Genomic DNA, 21,220 nt, shown 5'->3' on the forward strand with positions numbered 1-21,220 from the left:
AGCGTCCAACTTCGGCTGAGGTCACGATCTCGCGGTTTGCGGGTTCGAGCCCCGCGTCGGGCTCTGCCCCGATGGCCCAGAGCCTGGAGCCTGCTTCGGATTCTGTGTCTCCCTCTCTCTCTGCCCCCCTCGCCGCTCATGCTCTGTCTGTCTCAAAAATAAATAAAACATTAGGAAAAAAAATGTTTTAACTGAGTGGAAGGTACGGAGATTTCCCATATAGCCCCCCACCTCCCCCCATTATCATCAGCTTGCTTTTCAACACTGTCCAACGCTGCAGAGAGGAAGGCTTCCTGGAGGAGGCAGGGCAGAGGCTGAGCCTGGGAGAGTGGAGCAGATTTGTGCGCACAGACTGGGGAGCTGGCTCCCGCAGCAAGGAACTGAGTGTGCCCGGGTGCAGCTGGCATGAGTGGACAGAGAGGGCCTGGAGGGAGCCCTGGGGAATGAAGTCACTAGGTGTTCCAGTTGCCTATTGGCGCATATCAACCCACCCCCACATAAACAGCAGCCAGCTTGTTTAGTTTGCGAACCTATAGCTGGTCTCTGCTCACGTGGCATCAGCTGGGACAGATGAAAGGGCGTCTCCACCTGCGGTCTCCCTGCACAGTCTGTCTCCACAGCACGGTGGCTTCCGGACAGCCAGCTTCCTACATGGTGGTTCCAAAGACGCAGGTCTAAAGAGCGTCAGGGGAAACCATCACACGTTACGACCTAGCCTTGGAAGTCAGCCAGTGTCCCTTCGGTCACCCTCCGCTGGTCAGAGCAGTCACAAGTTCACCCAGGTACGGGGCGGTGGGGGGACGGGCACAGAGCACGGACTGCACCTCTCGACGAAGGACTGGTAACATTCAGAGGAGCATCTGGCTCTTGATCCCAGGGTTGTGAGTTCAAAGCCCACGATGGAGGCAGAGATTGCTTACTGAGGTATAAAACACACTAAGGGGCACAGATCCTGAGCAAACACTCAGTCGATTTTTCCCTTAGGTGTTCACCCAGGTGACCACGACCCAAACCAAGAGACGGAGCGTTTCCAATGGCCCGGTCAAGACCACCTCCAGAGGCAACAACTCTTCCGTCGTCCATCACCAGGGATTCGTTCCAACGATTTTTGTCCTTCACGCGAATGGAAACACCGGGCGTCTGCTCTTTAGTCCCTGGAGTCCTGGAGTCTTTCAGTCACCGGGTGTCAGAGAGAACCTTCCATGCGGGCACATGCGCCTGTAGATTGTTCTTGCTCCGGAAGAGAATTCCCTCGTGGGACTACACCGTGGAGCGCGCATCGCGGTAGATCCCCTTGGGGGCGCTGTCTGACGGCTGCCGCTGTGGACATTCGGGGCCACTTCCCGCGCTACACGCATCCAGGCACTTCTGCCGGATTCCTACTCGAGGGTGGGCTTGCTCGGTCACGGGGGGGGGGGGGGGGGGGGGGGAGCCTCTGTTCCGCCCCCGGCCACCCGCCAGGCCGTCTTGCCACACGAGTGAGTTCCACATCCCCACCAACACAGGCGGCAGTAAGTTTAATTCTAGCCACCCCCCTGGAGGTGAAGTGGAAACCACTTTTTCGAGTGAAGTCTCACCACGAGCCAGTTCCTAAGACAAATGAAAGGAGACGTAAAGCGAAAGCAAACGCTGCGGGACAATCGCGACCCTAGTCACCCCAGGGACGTCGCTAAAGAAATGAGCTCAGAAATGGAGAAGCTGTGGGGACTGGGGCCAGCCTGAAATGCACTTCAGTATAGAATTAAAACTAAACAAGGGAAGAGGTTACGGCGGAAACACACACACACACACAAAATTCATTTGTTATAAATTCTGTTATAAACGCCAACAGAGCAAAAATAATACAAACAAAATTAACTGGGAAGCGGGAAGGAGGGGAGCGGGTTCAAGGGCAAGGGTCATTCCATCTTCCACCTCAAAGAGTCGGTTCATTCTGATTAAATTGAAATATGTAGTTGTTGTTGTTTTTTTTTTTTTTTCCATCACTCCAAATATTCCAAGGGAGAGATGAGAATGGCCGACTGGATACAAATAACCCACCCAAAGACATGCTGCTTACAAGAGACACAATTTCAGGGCGCCTGGATGGTTCAACCTATTGAGTGTCCAGATCTTGATTTGGGGATCGAGCCCCGCGTTGGGCTCTGCAAGGACAGCGCAGCGCCTGCTTGGGATTCTCTCTCTCCCTCTGTCTCTGCCCCTCCCCTGCTCGCGCTATAAATAAGGACATACATACATACCTACAATAAATACGATTTAAACATAAGAACACAGGGGCCCCTGGGTGGCTCAGTCGGTTGAGTGTCCAACTGCGACTCAGGTCTTGATCTTGCGGGTTTGTGGGTTCGAGCCCTGCGTCGGGCTCTGTGCAGACGGCTCGGAGCCTGGAGCCTGCTTCGGATTCTGTGCCTCCCTCACTTTCTGCCCCTCGCCCACTCACACTCCGTCCCTCTCAAAAATAAGTAAACATTAAAAAAAAATTTTTTTTTTTTTAGATAAGAATCATGACTAGAGATAAACGGGACATCTCAGTCAGGAAGATATCATCATCTCAAATTTATATGCGCCCAGGGGCAGAGCTTCAAAATAGAAGCAAAACTTAATGGAACTGGGGCGCCCGGCAGGCTCAGTGGGTGGAACGTGCGACTCTAGATCTCAGGGTTGTGAGTTCCAGCCCCATGCTGGCTGTAGAGATTACTTAGGAAGAAAAGAAAAGAAAGGAAAGGAAAGGAAAGGAAAGGAAAGGAAAGGAAAGGAAAAGAAAAGAAAAGAAAAGAAAAGAAAAAAGAAAAGAAAAGAAAGGAAAGGAAAAGAGAAAAAGAAAATACCTCGTTGGAAGAAAAAAAAACAACAACAACTTGGGGCACGTGGGTGGCTCAGTCGGTTAAAGGTCTGACTCTTGAGTTTGGCTCAGGTCATGATCTCACGGTTTGTGGGATCGAGCCCTGCATCCAGCTCTGTGCTGACAATGCAGAGTCCGCTTGAGATTCTCTCTCTCTCTCTCTCTCTCTCTCTGCCCCTCCCCCGCTACACTCGCACTCTCTCGCGCGCTCTCTCTCTCTCTCTCTCTCTCTCTCAAAATAAAAAACCAACTCAAAAAGAAAAAGAAAAAAAAACCTTAATGGCACTAACAGGAGGACCAGACGAACTACAGTCATGGAAGGAGACTTCAACACATCTTTCAACAACTTTATGTGAATTTAGCAAAGTCACTAAGATGGGGTCAATATACAAAATCACCTTACATTTCTGTCCACTTGCCACAAATATAAAACATTTTTAAACTGAAACCATTAGACGCCCAGAGGATAGGATAGGAGAAAATCTAGACAGCCTTGGGTTCGGTGATGACTTTTTAGATACAACACCAAAGGTACAATCCATGAGAGAAGTGATTACTCCAAGGTGTTACTTCATTAAAATTTAAAACGTGTGCTCTGCAAAAGACATCAAGAGAATCAGAAGACAAGCCACAAACTGGGAGAAAATAGTCCTAAAGGCATATCCGATAAAAGACTGGTATCCAAACTATACAAAACTCTTAAAACTCAACAAAAAGAAAACAGACAGCCCAACTTAAAAAGGGGGGGCAGGGACACCTGGTCAGCTCAGTCGGTGGACTCTTGATCTTGGGGTCATGAGTTACAGCCCCACGTTGGGTGTAGAGATTATTCAAATGAAAACTAAAAAAAAAAAAAAAAAAAAAAAAAAAGAGGCGGGGAGGAGGGACAAAAGATCTGAACAGACACTGCCAAAGAAGACGTACAGCTGACAAAGAAACGCATGAAAAGATGTTCCTGGGGCGCCTGGCTGGCTCAGCTGGAAGAGCATGTGACTCTTGATCTCTAGGTCATGAGTTCGAGCCCCAGGTGGGGTGTAGAGGTTACTAAAAAAAAAATTTATTAACTTGGGGTATCTGGGTGGCTCAATCGGTTAAGCGTCTGACCCTTGATTTCAGCTCAGGTCATGATCTCACGGTTCACGAGATCGAGCCCCACATCAGGCTTAGCGCTGACACGGAGCCTGCTTGGGATTCTCTCTCTCTCTCTCTCTCTCTCTGCCCCTCCCCTTGCTCACGCGCCCTCCCTCTCTCTCTCTCTCAAAATAAATAAATAAATATTTAAATAAATAAATAAACTCGGGGCACCTGCGTGGCTCAGTCAGTTGAATGTCCAACTGTGGCTCGGGTCATGATCTCACGGTTGGTGAGTTCGAGCCCCACATCAGGATCTCTGCTGACAGTGCAGAGCCTGCTTGGGATTCTCTCTCCCTCTCTCTCAGCCCCTACCCCACTCGTGCTCTGTCTCTCTCTCTCTCTCTCTCAAAATAAATACATAAACTCAAAATAATTTTTTAAATAATAAACATTTTAAAAAATTGAAGGTGGAGCAGAGCTACATATACTAATTAATTGCTTAATTAATTAATATGGATTAATATATTAATTAATTAATACGGATATTAATTACTCCAAGATATTTAAAAACAAACAAGAAGTAAAATTATTTTTTTTAAAAAAGATGCGCATCAGGACGCCCGGGTGGCTCAGTTGGTTGAGCGTCCACCTTCAGCTCAGATCATGATCTCACGGTCCATGAGTTCGAGCCCCGCATCGGGCTCTGCCCCGGGCAGCTCGGAGCCTGGAGCCCGCTTCCGATTCTGTGTCTCCCTCTCTCTCTCTGCCCCCTCCCCTGCTCTCAATCTCTCTCTGTCTCTCAAAAATAAATAAACGTTAAAAAAAATTTTTTTTAAAGATGCTCAGCATATAGCATGGAACGGCACATTAAAACAATAATGAGGGGCGCCTGGGTGGTGCAGTCGGTTAAGCGTCCGACTTCAGCCAGGTCACGATCTCGCGGTCCGTGAGTTCGAGCCCCGCGTCGGGCTCTGGGCTGATGGCTCAGAGCCTGGAGCCTGTTTCCGATTCTGTGTCTCCCTCTCTCTCTGCCCCTCCCCCGTTCATGCTCTGTCTCTCTCTGTCCCAAAAATAAATAAACGTTGAAAAAAAAAATTTTTTTTTAAATAAATAAAACAATAATGAGATTACCCACCCATTAGAGGGGCCAAAATCTAAAACACTGACAACACCAAACGTTGATAAGAACGTAGAGCAACAGGAACGCTCTTTCGCGGTTGGTGGGAACGCAAAATGCTACAGCTACTTGGGAACACAGTTTGGCCGTTTCTAAGAAAATGAAACACAATTTTACCATAAGACCCAGCGGTAGCACTCCTGGGTATTTACCGAGAGGAGTTGAAAACGTGAGTCCACACGAAAACCTGAGCATGGATGTCTGCGCAGCTCCATTCACCATTGCCAAAACTTGGAAGCAACCAAAATGCCCTTCAGGGGGCGCCTGGGTGGCTCGGTCGGTTGAGCGTCCGACTTCGGCTCAGGTCAGGATCTCACAGTCCGTTAGTTTGAGCCCCACGTCGGGCTCTGGGCTGATGGCTCAGAGCCTGGAGCCTGCTTCTGATTCTGTGTCTCCCTCTCTCTCTGTCCCTCCCCCGTTCATGCTCTGTCTCTCTCTGTCTCAAAAATAAAAAAAAAAAAAAAAACGTTACAAAATGCCCTTCGGTAAGTCAATGAGTAAATAAACCGTGGCATAGCCACACAATGGAATATTTTTCAATGCCAAACACAAACGAGCCATCAAGCCATGAAAAACACGAATACATATTACTAGATGAAAGAAACCAAAGACTACATACTATAGGATTCTAAGTCTACGGCACTCTGGAAAAAAAGCAAAACTGTGGGGACAGCAAAAAGATCCGTGGTTTCCTGGGACGGGGGCAGGGGAAGGAGGGATGAATAGACGAGCACAGAGGATTTTTAGGACAGTGAGGACTGTTCTGTGGGGTACGTGATAACGGACACGTATCATCTCACATTCGTCCAAGCCCATAGAACGTTCAACACCGTGAGCAAACCCTAATGTAAACCACGGACTCTGGTAACAATGTGTCAACGTAGTTTCCTTGCTCCATAAACCGGGATGTTGACAGTGGGGGGAGCTCTGCATGTAAGAAACACGTGGAAACTCTCTGAACTTTCCACTCAGTTTTGCTGTGAGCCTAAAACCACTCTACAGAAAATAAAATCTATGTTAGAGAATTAAACCAAACCATCTATGGGAGCGTCAAAAACATCAACTTCCTAGAAATACAGGTTCCTGCTATCCGCAAGTGTTCCTATGAAACTTTTGTAAGCTGAAATGCTATAAAGCGAACAACAATTACCCTTCGTTTATACGGAAACATTTTTTAGCATTCCCAGGCCCAAAAAACAACCTCTCTTAAGCTTTGCTGATACCTTAGGACACATCTTGCTAATAGACGCACCAAATCCAGACAAAGCGTCGATTCGCAGACACAGTTCAAAGCTACGGCGGCTTGAGGCTGAGTGGGGTTCTCAGGGCAGGAGCTTGGCGGGGCCCCTCTTGCTGCCTAGGGAGCGTGCGGCCTCTGTGACGGCCCCTTGAAAAACCACCGCGGAATGCTAAAAAAAAAAAACCACAGTGAGATTCCATTTCACGGCCACTAGGATAGCGGTAATCAAAATGACAAACAGTACTAAGGGTCGGCCAGGATGCGGAGAAATTAGAACCCCCTCTCTCACACTGCTGAAGGCAAAAAGGGGCAGCCACGTTGGAAAAGAGTTTAGCAAGTTCTCAAAACTTTAAAGGTAGAGTTACCATATGACCCAACAATTTTCACTCCCAGGTATCAAATACCCAGGAGAATTGAAAAGATCTGCCCACACACAGATTTACACGTGATGTTCACCGCAGCGCTATTTATAATCGCCCCAAAGTGGAAACAACCTAAATGTCCATCAACTGATTCGCGAATGAACAAAATGTGTATATTCGTACAATTAAATATTATTCAGCCACCAAAAGGAATGAAGTCCTGACGCAGGCTACAACGTGAATGAACCTTGAGGACGTTATGCTAAGTGAAAGAAACGAGACGCAAAAGGTCATTCGTTGTGTGATTCCGTGTATACAAAACGGCCAGGAGAAGCAAAGCCATAGAGACAGAAGGTTCCAGTGGTTGTCAAATGCGGGGGATGGGGACAATAAGGAATGACCGTTACTGGGTATGGAGTTTCTCTGGGGAATGTCAGTAATATTCGAGAATTGGTGGTGAGGACTTTATAACTTCGTAAATGTACTAAAAAGCCACTAAATTGTACACTTCAAAATGGTGAGTTTTACGGTATGTGAATTATATCTCAATTTCTCATTTTTAAAGAACAATTTTGTGTCGTTACAATAAGATCTAAACAAACCGGAATTAAATAAGACCCAAATAGGGGCGCCTGGGTGGCTCAGTTGGTTAAGCCTCTGACTTCGGCTCAGGTCATGATCTCGCGGTTCGTGGGTTCGAGCCCCGCGTCAGGCTCCGTGCTGACAGCTCAGAGCCTGGAGCCTGCTTCGGATTCTGTGTCTCCCTCTCTCTCTGCCCCTCCCCTGATCACTCTCTCTCTCCCTCTCTCTATCTCTCTCTCTCAAAAATAAACATTAAAGTTAAAAAAAATAAGACCTGAATAAATCGAGGGATATATCATTTTTATGGATGAGAAGACTCAATATTGTAAACATATTGATTCTTTTCAAATTACAGTTTCAACGAAATCCCAGTCAAAATCCCAAGCAGTTTTTTTCCCCTGAAATTAAAAAGCTGATTCCAAAACTTATATGGAGATGCAAAGCAAAAGTGTTTTCCCTAAAATACAAAAATAAAGAACAAGGGACACCTGGATGGCTCACTCAGTTAAGCAGCCAACTTCCAGCTCAGGTCATGATCTTGCGGTCATGGGATCGAGCCCCACAGTGGGCTCCAGGCTGAGCAAGGAGCCTGCTTGAGATTCTCTCTCTCTCTCTCTCCCTCTGCCCTTCTCCCCTGTTGCTCTCTCTTTCTCTAAAAAAGAAAAAAAAGAAAAGAAAGGACAAAACTGGAGAACTTACTATACCAGATAACAAGAACTATTTTAAGTATAGAAACTCAGGCCGTGTGGTGTTGGTACAAGAACAAACAAACAGACTAATGGAACAGAACAGAGTCCAGAAACAACACACACTTGATCTATGACAAAATGTCACTGCAGTGCAGAAAGATGATCTTTTCAGTAAACAGTGCTGGGTCAACTGGACAGAATTGGGGAAAACGTGACTCTGTGTGTGTGTGTGTGTGTGTGTGAAATCTCCCTCTGCCCTCCTCTTAGAAGGATACATGTGGTTGTATTTAGGGCCCAACTACATAATCCAGGATAATCTCCCTATCTCAAAATCCTTAACTTAATCGTATCTACAAACACTTTGTCATATAAGGTAATAGGTTGCAGGGGTTAGGATGTGCACGTCTTTGGGAGCCCACTTTTAAGCCTACCACAACCCCTACCTCACACCATAAACAGAAATAAACTCTACACCTAAGTGAGAAAGATTCAAACAATAAAGCCTGAGAAGAAAATACAAGAGAACATCTTCACGATCTTAGAACAGGCAGAGGTTTCTTAAACCGAAAACAAAAGCACTAGCCATTAAAATATATAGATATATATAGGGGCACCTGGGTGGCTCAGTCAGTTTAGCATCCGACTTTGGCTCAGGTCATGATCTCGTGGTTCATGGGTTCGAGCCCCACGTCAGGCTCTGTGCTGACAGCTCGGAGCCTGGAGCTTGCTTCATGGATTCTGTGTCTCCTCTCTGCTCCTCCCCTGCTCATATTCTGTCTCTCTTGCTCAAAAATAAATAAAAAAAAAAAAAAAACATTAAAAAAACAAAAAATTTAAATATAGATATATAGACTATATTAAAGTGAAGAAATACGTTCAATAAAAAAATATACTTTATGGGGTGCCTGGGTGGCTCAGTCGGTTAAGCGTCCGACTTCGGCTCAGGGCATGATCTCATGGTCTGTGAGTTCGAGCCCCGCGTCAGGCTCTGTGCTGACAGCTCAGAGCCTGGAGCCTGTTTCAAATTCTGTGTCTCCCTCTCTCTCTGCCCCTCCCCTGTTCACGCTCTGTCTCTCTCTGTCTCAAAAATAAATAAACGTTAAAAAATAAAATTAAAAAAAAAAAAAAATATATATATATATATATATATATATATATATATATATATATATACTTTAGAAGAGTTAAAAGACAACCCACAAAGTGGGAGAGGATATTTGCAATACACATATACAGTAAAAAGTTTCTACTTGTGGGGCGCCTGGGTGGCTCAGTCCACTAAGCGCCGGACTTCAGCTCAGGTCCTGATCTCACAGTTGGTGGGATCGAGCCCCACCTCGGGCTCCCTGCCCACAGCGCAGAGCCTGCTTGGGATTCTCTCTTCCTCTCTCTCTGCCCCTCCCTTGCTCGCCAGCTCTCTCTGTCTCAAAATAAATAAACTTAAAAGCAAAAAAAAAAAAAAAAAAAAAAAAAAAAAAAGGAAATTGTACCCCAAACAGACTTTATGTAGTAGCATGGATCAAATGCAGACATGTAATTAAGTGACAAAAGTAAATGCACAAGGTATATTGCGTGGCCACCGTGCGTTTAGAGCAGGAGGGGCGGCGGCGAATATACGCGCGTGGGCGTGTCTACGTGCACGTCTGTAATCCCCCGAAGAGAGTGGAAGAAGCTGCCGTCACTGCCTTTGCGGGGGGTGGGGAGCTGGAGGCCTGCGTGAAGTTTGCTCAAGTATATTTTCAAAACTAGTAAGCTAGTCCGCACACACTTGGAAGTATTTACAGAAAAAAAAACAATGGACACCTAAAAAAAAAAAAAAAAGTTGCAAAGTCCAACAGGGTACCTCAGGGAAAGGCTGAGCTCTGAGTTTTGGGGGGGATTCGGTCGGGATCAGAGAACTGCAGGGGGCCGCCTGAGCCCCGGGAGGGGGAGGGTGCTCACACGTGCACCCGGACCCCCTTTGCGGATAGAGAAACAGAGACCCAAGGAGAAGGCTGCAGCCCAGCTCGGCCCCGTCCGCCCCCGTCCCGAGCTCAGGTTTAGCTTCCGCTTGTGGATAGCGGCTGCGGCTTTGGAGTCAGACGGGGGTGGAAGGTTGTGTGACCTCTGGGCCGGGGTCCGCTAGCCTGAAAAGTGGCGGTAACAACCCCCACTTCCTACTGATGCGGGCAGAACCGATGGACGGGGGGCGGAGCGGCCGCGGACAGCAGGAGCTCTGTAAGTGGCCGCCACTAGCCGACGGCGGGGCGGGGACCCGGCTGGAGCCTCCGTCCGCACTGCTCCGAAAGGGGCGCAAGGTGGCGCCCTCCCCCCGCGCGTCCCGCGAGGTCCCAGCCTCCAGGGCGTTGGCTCCTGCAGGGACGGAGAGCAGGGGGGAGGGGGGGTGAGGGGGAGAATCCGCGTGGACTCACGCGATCGCGCACTTCTGGGCCCTGGGGGTGGAAGGGGGGAGCGACGGAGGGTGGCTCTGCTCAAGGAGGCAGGGCGGGAGGGCTTGGCCTCCCCGGAAGGAGGGAGAAGGGGAAAGACGATCCATTTGGATCTTGTTTAGGGTTTTGCCCGCGGGTTGAGTGGTGGCCCCCGAAAAGATAGGTCCCGCCTGGAACCTGTGACTGTGAGCTCATTTAGAGGCAGAATCTTGGCAGATGTTATCAAGATAAGGATCTAGAGATGAGATTATCTTGGATTGTCCAAAACCAATGACAAGCGTCCTTGCGAGAGCTGACACCGACCGTGTGGGAACAGAGATTGGAGGGGTGCGGCCACTAGCCAAGGAGGCCGCCAGAGCTGGAAGAAGGAAGGAAGGATTCTTCCCTGGCGCCTTCGGTTGGAGCACAGCCCGGCCGGCATTTTGATTTTAGACTTCTGGCCTCCAGAACTGTGAGAGGGTTCAATTCTGTTTCAAGCCACCCTCGTTTGTGGCCATTTGTTATAACAGCCCCAGGAAATTAACACGGATGTTTTGTTTTGTTTTTTAATTTTTGTTTAATGTTTATTTATTTTTGAGACAGAGAGAGACAGAGCATGAGCTGGGGAGGGGCAGAGAGAGAGGGAGACACAGAATCCGAAACAGGCTCCAGGCTCTGAGCTGTCAGCCCAGAGCCCGATGTGGGGCTCGAACTCACGAACTGTGAGATCGTGACCTGAGCCGAAGTCGGACGCCCAACCGACTGAGCCACCCAGGCGCCCCAAGACGGATGTTTAAAATCTCCCCCTGCTGCTCGGCCTGCGGATCCCACCCCCAGTAGCCTACAGGATGGTACCCGAGCCCCCCCCCCCACTTCTGACCCCACTATTTGCTCCCCAGATCCCAACTCCAACCTACCCACTGCTTTCCAAACATGGGTTCTTTCATACCTCTACACTTTTGCTTTCGCTGGTGCTCTGTCTAGGGTGCCCTTCCCTCTGGGTCCCCTGTAGAACTCCTATACACCCTTCAAAGCCCTCCCCAAACATCCTCTCCTAAGTATATTCGTGTATCCTGACTCCCAGCACAGCTGGGCTCCCCTCCATTCCCCTCAGCCACTGTGCCTACTCACCCATGTATCATCACAGCCAGCTCAGCTATGGGTCCCCCACCTTCATCTCCTGCCTTCTCCATCCCCCCCCCCCCCCCCCACCTACTGCCTTAGCTCAGGCCTCCCCATCTCTTACCAGACCTTTGTGCCACCTCCTCGCTGGTCTTCCTGCCCCAAGCGGGTCCTCCAGTCTATCAACGCTCTTGGTGCTTCGACCTATCTTATCCCTCCGCTGCTCAAAAGCCTTCCATAGCTCCCCGCTGCCCTAAGGATGATGCCCAAAGGGAAAAAGGTACTTCACATGCCTCTCCCCACCTCGCACCCCACCCCGGCGATGTCTAACATGCCCTTGTGCTACTTGCCTCTGCGCCTTGGCATAAGCAGTGCCCTGGGAGGCCCCCTCCCTGTATAACAGGAATGCTCTGACCCACGTTCTCTGCAATACCCACCAGTCTGCAGCGACGACAGCTAAAACATCTTCGGACTGACCACCCACGAGGTGCCCATCTAAGTGCTTTCTACGTGTGGACCCTTGGAGTTCTCATAACAACCCCGGGAGAAAAAGCACCATTACTGTGTCCACGTCACAGGTGGGAAAACTGAGGCCCAGACGGAAGAAGAGATCAGAAATGGCAGAGGTCTGCGCTGTCATTCCTCCCGGTGGGGGCCTCAGAGCTGTTGAACACACTGTTGAAGCCTCCCTTTATTCACCCCGTGGCCCCCCACCCCAGATTAATCGCTGTCCCCTCCGTGGCTTCTGGACTTTGTGCGCACACCCCTCACGGCACTGAGCGGGAGGGACCCGATGACGCGGTGGTCACCCCACCAGGAAGCACCCAAAAACCTTCTTTGCTTCCCTAGGCCCGCGGTAACCAGTGCGGGGTAAGGGCTTCAATAAACCAGAAGGGAGGAGTGAGCCACTGAATGGTTTCCAGGTCCTGGGAATTTTTCACCCTCCTCAAAGACAAGAATAAGTTATGCAAATCTCTGGAGCCAGAACTTTCGCCTTCTCCCTCCCACTCTCCCTCCTCCAACCCCCCTCCCCTGGTTTCTGGGAGGGCACTGGGCTCTCCAGAAAACGCCCCAGGCTCTCTAGTGGCCCGTTTCCTGATCACAGACGAAACTAGAGCTTAAAGCTGGTGAATCACTAACAGTCACCAGCCAGGGCCTGTTGGGGTGTCGGGCAGGAAGGGAGAAACCAGGTGCCCCATCCACCTCCCCTAATCCTACCCCTGCCACCCGCAGCCCCCTCATCACTGTGCGAGTGACCTCCTGAGCCTCTGTAGCCTGGGCGACGCTAGGTGGAAAGGGCCTAGCCCTGGATGCAGGTGACTTTGAGCAGTTCCTAGACTGTCCCCGCTCCTCACCCCCACTCGGCCACTCCCAGGTTCCAGGGAACCTACAACCAGAACACTTGCAAACCCGTTTCCCATCCCGGGGCTGGCGACTCACTGATGACACCCAGGGAGGTGCCGCACTCCCATTGGAGAGGTAGGGAACCCACCTCAGGGAGAAGGAACTGCGGAGCACCCATAGGAAGTAAGGAGGACACGGGAAGCTGCATTCCAGCTCTCCGCCTGCCAGAGGGGTTTAAAGCAAGACCAGCCATTTCTTGATGCAAAGGTCCTACTCTTAAAAGGACAAAGGAGGGGTTCCCAGCTCCTACGCCAAGAGTCTAGAAGCCGCTTGTCAAGTGTTCCAGGGGCTCGAGGCAGGTCAATAAGATGGGAGCGATTCTAAGTACCTACACCTCACAGGATTGTTGTGAGACTCCTATGAATAACACAGAAAGGGTTTAGAGCCGGTGATGCGATACTCTCCAAACTGTAGCTGTTTTTTAAAGGGTCTTTTGGGGGCGCCTGGGTGGCGCAGTCGGTTAGGCGTCCGACTTCAGCCAGGTCACGATCTCGCGGTCCGTGAGTTCGAGCCCCGCGTCGGGCTCTGGGCTGATGGCTCAGAGCCTGGAACCTGTTTCCGATTTTGTGTCTCCCTCTCTCTCTGCCCCTCCCCCGTTCATGCTCTGTCTCTCTCTGTCCCAAAAATAAATAAACGTTGAAAAAAAAAATTTTTTTAAAGGGTCTTTTGAAGGACTCCCTTCCCAAGAATGAAGCCTGTGGAGTGAATCCTTGTCATCAGAGAGGAATGCTCCCCACACCTGTCTGGGAGAAGCTCAGGCCTGGGGCCTCCTTATAAATCCTGAGACTTGTCCCCCTCCTCCCCCCCCCCCCACCTGCCAGCTCAGAGTCCGGGGGTGGGAAGCTGATATCTTTAATAAGGGCCCCAGGGGTTCCTTGAATCAGCCAAGTCTGGAATCGCAAAAGAGTTGGGAAGTCAAGTCACTTTTTGAAGATGCTTCTGGTTAATACACCTTCCTCCCACCTGTCATCCTGTCCTTGGGGGAAAACCAACTTTCTCTTGTTTCCAATTAGTAATACCACTATTCGTAAACTGGTCTAAGCCCTCACTCGTGCCAGGTGCTTTGCTAAATTAATTCTACCCACCAACGGCCTTCTGAGGCCGGTTCTCTCTTTAGCCCCATTTTACAGAGGTGGACACTGAGGCCAGAGACCTAGGTCCCAAGGTCATAGAGCTGGAACTTAGGAAGAGCCAGGGCTCTATTCGCCGCCGCAGTGTGGCCCGTGCCAATAGCCCCAGGTCCTCTGAGAAGGTGCCTAGATGCCCCGGGGCAATCCTCTCGGGAGCCTGCGGCCTCTCTGGGCGGCTTCACAGAGCTAGAGGCCAAGGTCTCAGTCCCAGTCTCCAGGACCTTCTCTTCACCATGGCCACGTACCCACACCGAATCCTGCTGGTTCCTTTACCGGACTCCCCTCCGCCTCCTGGACGAGGGCAAATGCGGGTGCTCCAGAGCCAAGGAAAGTCCAGGCTTTGAGGCACCCCCCACCCCACACCATCTCCCCTCACTCCCTCACCTGCTCCTTTCTCCAGCTCCATCATGTCGCTAGCACCTCTCTAGAAGGGCAGTGCCTTTGACCAGGCTGGTTCCTGGGTCAGGCACACCGTTTCCTGCCTGATGGTAGACTTCCATGTTGAGAGGCGGCCTCCTCCAGGAAGCCCTTCCTGACTGCCGGCTCTGGGTTAGCTGGCTTCTCCGTGCCCCCACCACTGTCTAGAGGATGACTGCCTCAAATAGTCATGACCTTGTGGCTGAAGGATCCATATCTCCAGGTACTCTAAGCTGGCCGGGAAGGGGGCGTCTGGCAGAGACAGAGGACAGGTGTCGCTCACCTCCTTCTGGGTTAGGGAGGGAGGGCAAGAGGGACAGGGCCAGTCTCCCTGCCCTGCCTCTTCCCCTGGCCGTGATCTCCAGGCCCTGGGTCGATACCTGTTGGGCAACCACAGGACAGATTGGGAGAGGCTGACTGGTGGGGGAGGAGGGCAGGGCTGTTTGCTTCCTGAGGGGCAACTTTGGCCAGCTCCTCCCCTCCACCTGACCCCCGGCGGCACCTGTGCTCTGCTCGGACCTGGGACTTGGAACATCGAGGGATTCTGTGAGGTGTTGAAGACTTGTCTTGGTCTGAGGTCTCTCCAGTGGTCCTGAGCCTCCAGGCAGCCCCCGCCCCACCCTCCGGAGACGGTGAAGGAAAAAGAAGGCTGACGGAGTTGCTGGCCCGTGGCCCTTGCCCACAGATGAGAGACTGTGGCTGCCAGAGGCTGGTCAAGCCAGAGCTGAAGTCTTGTGGCCCCCGCGGGGCAAGATGGGGTCTGGCCTCCTCCCTCCCGGCTCCCACAGCCCTCCCCTATCCAAGCAAAGGGAGGGCCCTAGGTTGGGGGAAGAGAATGGGGCGTGTCGTCCAGACTTGGAAGGGGCTGTGCCCTGGAGCCACGGATGCTTCCTGCGGACGTTCGGGACGTTGGACTCCCACATTCCTGGCCATTCCAAAGACTCCTCACTCCTCCTCCCTTCTCGCCTTCCCCAGTGTAGGGGGAGGGCAGTGGCCTGGGTCTGAGCTAGCAGCGCGGGGCCTCTCGGGGGAGGGACTGAGGTCTGGGCTAGAGGGGCTGCTGCCCGGGAGTCCTGTCCCAGGCACCGCCCCAGGGGTCCTTGTGATTCTCATAAACAGGAAGTCCCCCCCCCCCACCCTCGCAGACAGGCCCCTGTGTGTACCGTGGCCGGGCTCTGAAGGCCCAGCGGCCCTTGACCTCTCCGGCTGCTTCCTGTTAGCTGGGCCAGAGGAGAGAGAGCGAGACAGAAATGGCCTGAGATGGGGAGAGGCCTGAGGGAGTGTGAGAGCAGAGAGGAGCACAGTGAGGCTGAAGGGTCAGAACACATAGTAGGCACTCGAGAAGTAACATGCCCTAGGCTGCGGTTGGATAGGGAGGAGAGGGACCCCCTGCCCCTGGGGAAAACAGCACAGTTAGAGAGAGGCTGGACCTTCCCACCCCGGCCCTCACTGAAGCCTAGCACATAGTAGGTGCGCAGAAAGTATGTGACACCTATGTTTCGGATAGGCAGGGAGGGGGTGCTCTTGGGGGACAGCACTACTGGGGGAAGGGGACAAAGGGGCTCCCCCGGCCCGGCTGCGCCCTGTGGGTGGACAGCCCCCAAGACTCAGCATCCCATTGTCCCTGTCTGGCCCCCACCCCACCCCATCGCTGGCTTGGCCAGGCCACTGTCTCAAGGCCCTTTATTTTTAAAATCCCTGCGGTGTTCCCACCCCAAACCGAAGGAGCCGTGCCAGCCACAGATCCGCCTGCGGCCTGGGCTCAGGGCCCAGAGGCGCTGGGGGTGGGGCATCCGGCCACCCCGCAGCTGCCGAGGCAATTCCGGGAGGACTTCTAGGCCAGCCAGCCTGCCGGGCAGAGTAAGGAGGCCCCTGGGATGCCCCCACCCTGGGCCCAAGGTGTCAGCCCAGAGGCCCCCTAGGGCAGCCACCAGATTTGTGTGTTAAGCCCAGGGGCATGTTCTTCTAGACAGCGTATCTTGTCTCCCCACATTCCACCAAAAATGCGTGTGTGTGTCGCACCTACTGTGCGTCAGGAAGGAGGCACAGGCTCGACCTTGTGGGGGCGACAGGTGGGCCGGTTGTGAAGCAGTTGTGGAAGAAGTCCCCAGCTCCCTCCAGGCTGTGTGGCCTTGGGCAAGTTATTCAGCCTCTCTGAGATCAGGCTCCTCCCCCGTAAGATGGGACAATGATAGATACCACAAAAGGCTGTGGGCCATCGCACGCACACGGCAGCGAACAAGACAGTCATGGGACCTGTCCTCATGGAGCTTAATGTCCTGGGGCAGGGGGGGGGGGAGGGGGGAGGGGGAGGGGGGGCCCTGTATGAACAAGGTCACGGCAGTCACTCAAGACATGACGCAGAGGCACAGAAAGGAGGGTGCTGGTGGGATCAGGGGCAGGGGCAGAAGTGAATTTAGAGGAGCGGTCTTGTAGGCTTTGGAAGAGGTGACTGGGGGCTAAGAAGGCAAATTTTCACTCATCTTGGGGAAGAGGGTTCTGGGCCGAAGGAATAGCGGTGCAAAGGCCCTGGGGCGGGAATGACCTGAGATAATGGGTAGGGGAGGACTTTGCAGACTCTCGAGGGCTGTGCACTTGGCCTTCCGAGTGGTATTGTTATTGTCATTATGTCAAGTATGGGGAGGAGAAAGTATGGGGAGGAGACAGGAATGTCAGGCAGACTCAGGCCAAGGCTGATAGCTGTCCCTGAATCCCTTCCCCTTGGCTTCCTCCACCTAGAGAATGGCAGGCTGGCCGGCCGATGTGCGTGGGCCCTTGGACTACAAAGGGCGTTCACTCTGGCCCAACTCGTTTTCCCCTTTGAGCCTCCCAACAGCTATGAGGTAGGGCAGGCAGGGTTTATTATCCCTGTATCCATTTGATGGATGGGGAAATTGAGTCAGGGAGTGGGCCCAGGACGGTGGTGGTGGCTTGCTGAGATCACCTAGCTCATTCACTGCAAAACCGAGCCATGCGCCCAAGTAGCCTGGTCCCCAGGCTAGTCCATTCACCCCGCAGTGGCTCCTGGGGTCCCCCACCTTGACCACCTCCCCCATCTCCCTACCTCCCCCCCCAACATCTATTCCGGCACCCACAGAGTAGCACACAGACTCCACCAGGAGGTACCAGCCTCCCCCCCCCCACACCCCCAGGCTCTAGCCAGAGAAGAATGCAGCCTGACCCTCCCCGTGGGAGCTCTGGCCAGAGGCCTTGGCAGAGGAGAGGCGGGCTGAGTCAACAAGAGGTTGGCAGGGGCTCAAGCTGCCCACCGAGGTGGAGTCAGAGACCTACATACCCATACCCCATACCCCATCCCTCGCTCTCCATGCCACCCGCCCTGCTCCTGGTCTGGGCACCAGCCAGCCCAGTTAACCCCTGCAGGCCTGACAGGGGAACGGCCTGGTGGTAAGAATCAATCGGGGCGCCTGGGTGGCTCAGTCGGTGAAGCGTCGGACTTTGGCTCAGGTCACGATCTCACGGTTTGAGGGTTCGAGCCCCGCGTCGGGCTCTGTGCTGACCGCTCGGAGCCTGGCGCCTGTTTCGGATTCTGTGTCTCCCTCTCTCCCTGCCCCTCCCCCACTCGCGCTCTGTCTCCCTCTGGCTCAAAAATAAATAAATATTAAAAAAAAAAAAAAAAGCTTAAAAAGAATCAATTGATCGATCACCCTGCAGGGAGGTGCTGTGGGACCTCAGGTAGGTCACTCCACCTCTCTGGGCCAGTGGCCTCACCCATGAGATCCTCTCCTTACCCCTGAGGAGGTTGTTGGAATCTTTATGAATGAATAAAGCTCATTCTGCGCATAAAAGTGTACCAGCCACTGTGTCTCTCCTCTGCGAGCTGGAGGAGGGATTCCTGGGTTCAAAGACGAGAGTGGCGCCCCATTGCCAGGGCCAACAAGCAGGTGCTTAATGAGTACTTGCTGTGGTGTGACCATTGAGTCCGTGGAATGACTCAGGAAAGTACAAGAAGCCTAAACATCTGTGATCGTCATGACACCCCCCCCCCCCACCCTGTCTTGTGTTGGCAAAACTCCTTCCCTAGGCATCTTCTTTGATCACGGGCATTATTATTCCCATTTCACAGAGGAGAAAACTGAGGCCTGGGGAAGCCAAGGAACTGGCCCAAGATCCGCAGCTTGGGACTAATTGGAACCAGGCCTTGGAAAGGGGGAACGTCTGGGGGCATCTGGGTATAGCACCAGGAGGTGGAAGGAGGAACGGTGAGCAGGGGTTACAGAGAGTTGATTTCTGTTCCATTTCAGAGAGAAGTTCTTGACCGGCAGAGCTGTCCTCTTGGGGTGAGCTCCCAGGGACCAGAAAAGTAGTGGGTACGACCCATCAGTCAGGGATGCTTCTGAGCATGTCCAGCCCCACGAGGATGTGCGTGTGGCACGTGAGGTTCCTTCCCACATACTGAGACTGACGGAACAGGGTCTCTTGGGGGGCTCAGAGCCTTTGCCCTCGAGGCAGCAGGGCACTGGGGACACTGCAGGCGTGGGCTCGAATCCAATGGGAACACTTCCAAGCTGTGAGAGGTTGAGGAAGTAACTTTACCTCCTCGGCCTGTTCCCTTGCCTGCGGAATGGTGCTGCGCAGACCACAGCAAACACAAGCACCAAGCCCGGAGCTCCAACTCGAGTCTGACATTTAGGAGGTGCTTAATTAATATTCCCCTGGCTTCTGATGATCGCCCTCTGGCCATCCATCCCGGAGAGGCAGGAAGAAACCAGGAGCTAAGAAGCAGCGGCAGGGAGGAGAATCATTGGGCGAACCCAAGACTCAGAGCCAGGACCGCCGGGTTCGATTCCCAGCTCCAGGGGAACAGGCAGGTGCCACGAACGAGTTGCCTGTCTCTCCTCTGTAGACCACGGATGTGAACGCCCTTCATCAACCAAAGGCGGCCAGCTTTTGCTAGAAGAAATTAGATGGACCCACGCACCCAGGAATGAGCCTCTAGGGTGAGGAAGGAGCCCCCAGCCCCAACCAGACAGGGCCACATGAAGCCCCAAGGGCTGGGCTAGGCCGGGGGTGGGGGGATGCTGGAGATGGTCAGGCCAAGGCAGCACTGGCCTCCAGCCCACGGGCCTATCTCTCGGGCCAGGCTGGACGGCAGAGAATGGGCTATTGTCTCTGCTCCTCAAATACTTTTCCTGTCCCCCTGGCCCCTCCTCTCTCCACACCCAGCCCCCAACATCGAGAACAAAGGTCTCCGGGAGGACCCCTCCTCACTGCCTTTCCATCCAGGCTCCTGGACGCCTGGCCCAGCTCTGGAGAACCTGGCTCCATCGCCCCTGGGACGACAGGGTCACCTGGCCCTGACCCTGTCCCTCCCCGCCTCCTGCAACGACAGACGCCTCAGACCCCCCACCCTCGCCTCCATCCATCCACCTGACTGTCCTCCTCAGGGGTGGGGCTGGAGGAACTGACCCTACATCCTTCCTAGTCCCCGAAGCAACTTCTTGTCCTGTTCTCCCAGAGAAAGGGAGCCTCGTGCCTGGGGGCGGGGGGCTAGAGGGGCGGGGCGGGGGGGGGGGAGGAGGCCCTTCCCCGCCCCCATTTCCCTGTAGAGCAGTGAACAAGGAATCAGAGCGGAGTTGGCCTGGAAGGGTCCAGCTGAGAAAACTGTTCCATACGGCCAGCCCCGTCCCCAGAGGCGTTTCCGGCCCTGACAGCTGCCTGCCTCCGGGAGCCACGCTCTCCCTCTGGGCCTCACGGCCACGCCCTCCAAAATACCCTTGGGATTAACTGCCATCCTGACCCCACTGCTCCCAACAACCCACTCACACCCAGGCATCACCTCCAGAAAACAGCCGGGGCCAGGCGGCCAGGGACTAATCTGCCATCACCTTGTCCTCCGGCCCCACGCCAGCCCCGGGCCGGGCCCCGATTCCCCTCATTACTCAGCTGTCACTCCAGCTGACTCCCCGTGGGGCACACACACTTGATTCACCCAGCCTGGCTCTCCTGCCTTCGGGTTCGCACAGCTCCACGCGTCCGCCCGCCTCTTCCAGGGAGCCTTCCTGGAAACCCTGCCAGGTCTGTGCTCTGTCTGAGCCTTGTCTGTCTGTGAGCCTGTCTGTTTCATCATATCGGGCTGGGAGCTGGCACACAGTAGGTACTCCACAGATGCTCACCCACGCTGAAGGCGGCCACGGGGTGTGTGGCTGCGGGGACCGCCAGCTCTCCGGCAGACCGGCTGTGCAGCCCTGTGACAAGGCCTGCCCTCTCTGGGCCTCAGTGTCTCCACAGCCCCTCTGAGACCCTGACACTCCACACCCAGTGTTGACTCTTGGGGCTCTGCTGTAAAGAGGAAGGAATGGGAGGGCTGCAGTTTCCTTCCAGAAGGGTCTCCATCCCCTGGCTCCCTCAGACCACATTTCTGTCCTCAAGGTCAACCAGGGGAGAAAAACTTGGGGCTAGGTTGCAATCTAGTCTGTTAATGAGGAAACCCCAACAGGGATCCCAAGGCACCCCACTCCTGAGGGCAGCCATCACGGGCGGGGGGGGGGCAGAGCAGTGGCCCGGGCTAGCCCAGGCCACACTACAGAGGGCCCGGCGTTCAAGGCCTCTCTCCCATCCTCCATAGTAGACCCTTCCCGGCTCATCTTCTACTCTCCTGAGCCCTGTCCTCTCCCCAGTTCATTTGCGGGCATCTTACCCCAAGATACAAAGCCCAGCTCAAATAGCACCTCCTCCAGGAAGCCTCCCTAGACCTCCTCCATTAGTCCTCTGGCTCCCTGGCCCCTTCTACCACTGTTTTGGCCCTTCATCCC

At 53.3% G+C, this 21,220-nt stretch overlaps 1 long non-coding RNA gene across 1 annotated transcript; it reads right to left on the reverse strand.

The window, feature by feature from the left end:
• Positions 1 to 576: 576 nt before the first annotated feature.
• Positions 577 to 16,176, reverse strand: LOC123590155. Its single transcript, XR_006708630.1, has 5 exons — positions 14,415 to 16,176; positions 11,621 to 11,749; positions 5,246 to 5,323; positions 921 to 1,590; positions 577 to 674 (listed from the first exon to the last, which is right to left on the reverse strand). It is a non-coding gene; the product is annotated as an uncharacterized LOC123590155 (long non-coding RNA).
• Between the last annotated feature and the right edge of the window lie 5,044 nt (positions 16,177 to 21,220).

Source organism: Leopardus geoffroyi, chromosome B4 (genome assembly GCF_018350155.1).
Source record: "Leopardus geoffroyi isolate Oge1 chromosome B4, O.geoffroyi_Oge1_pat1.0, whole genome shotgun sequence".
Lineage (NCBI taxonomy): Eukaryota > Metazoa > Chordata > Mammalia > Carnivora > Felidae > Leopardus > Leopardus geoffroyi.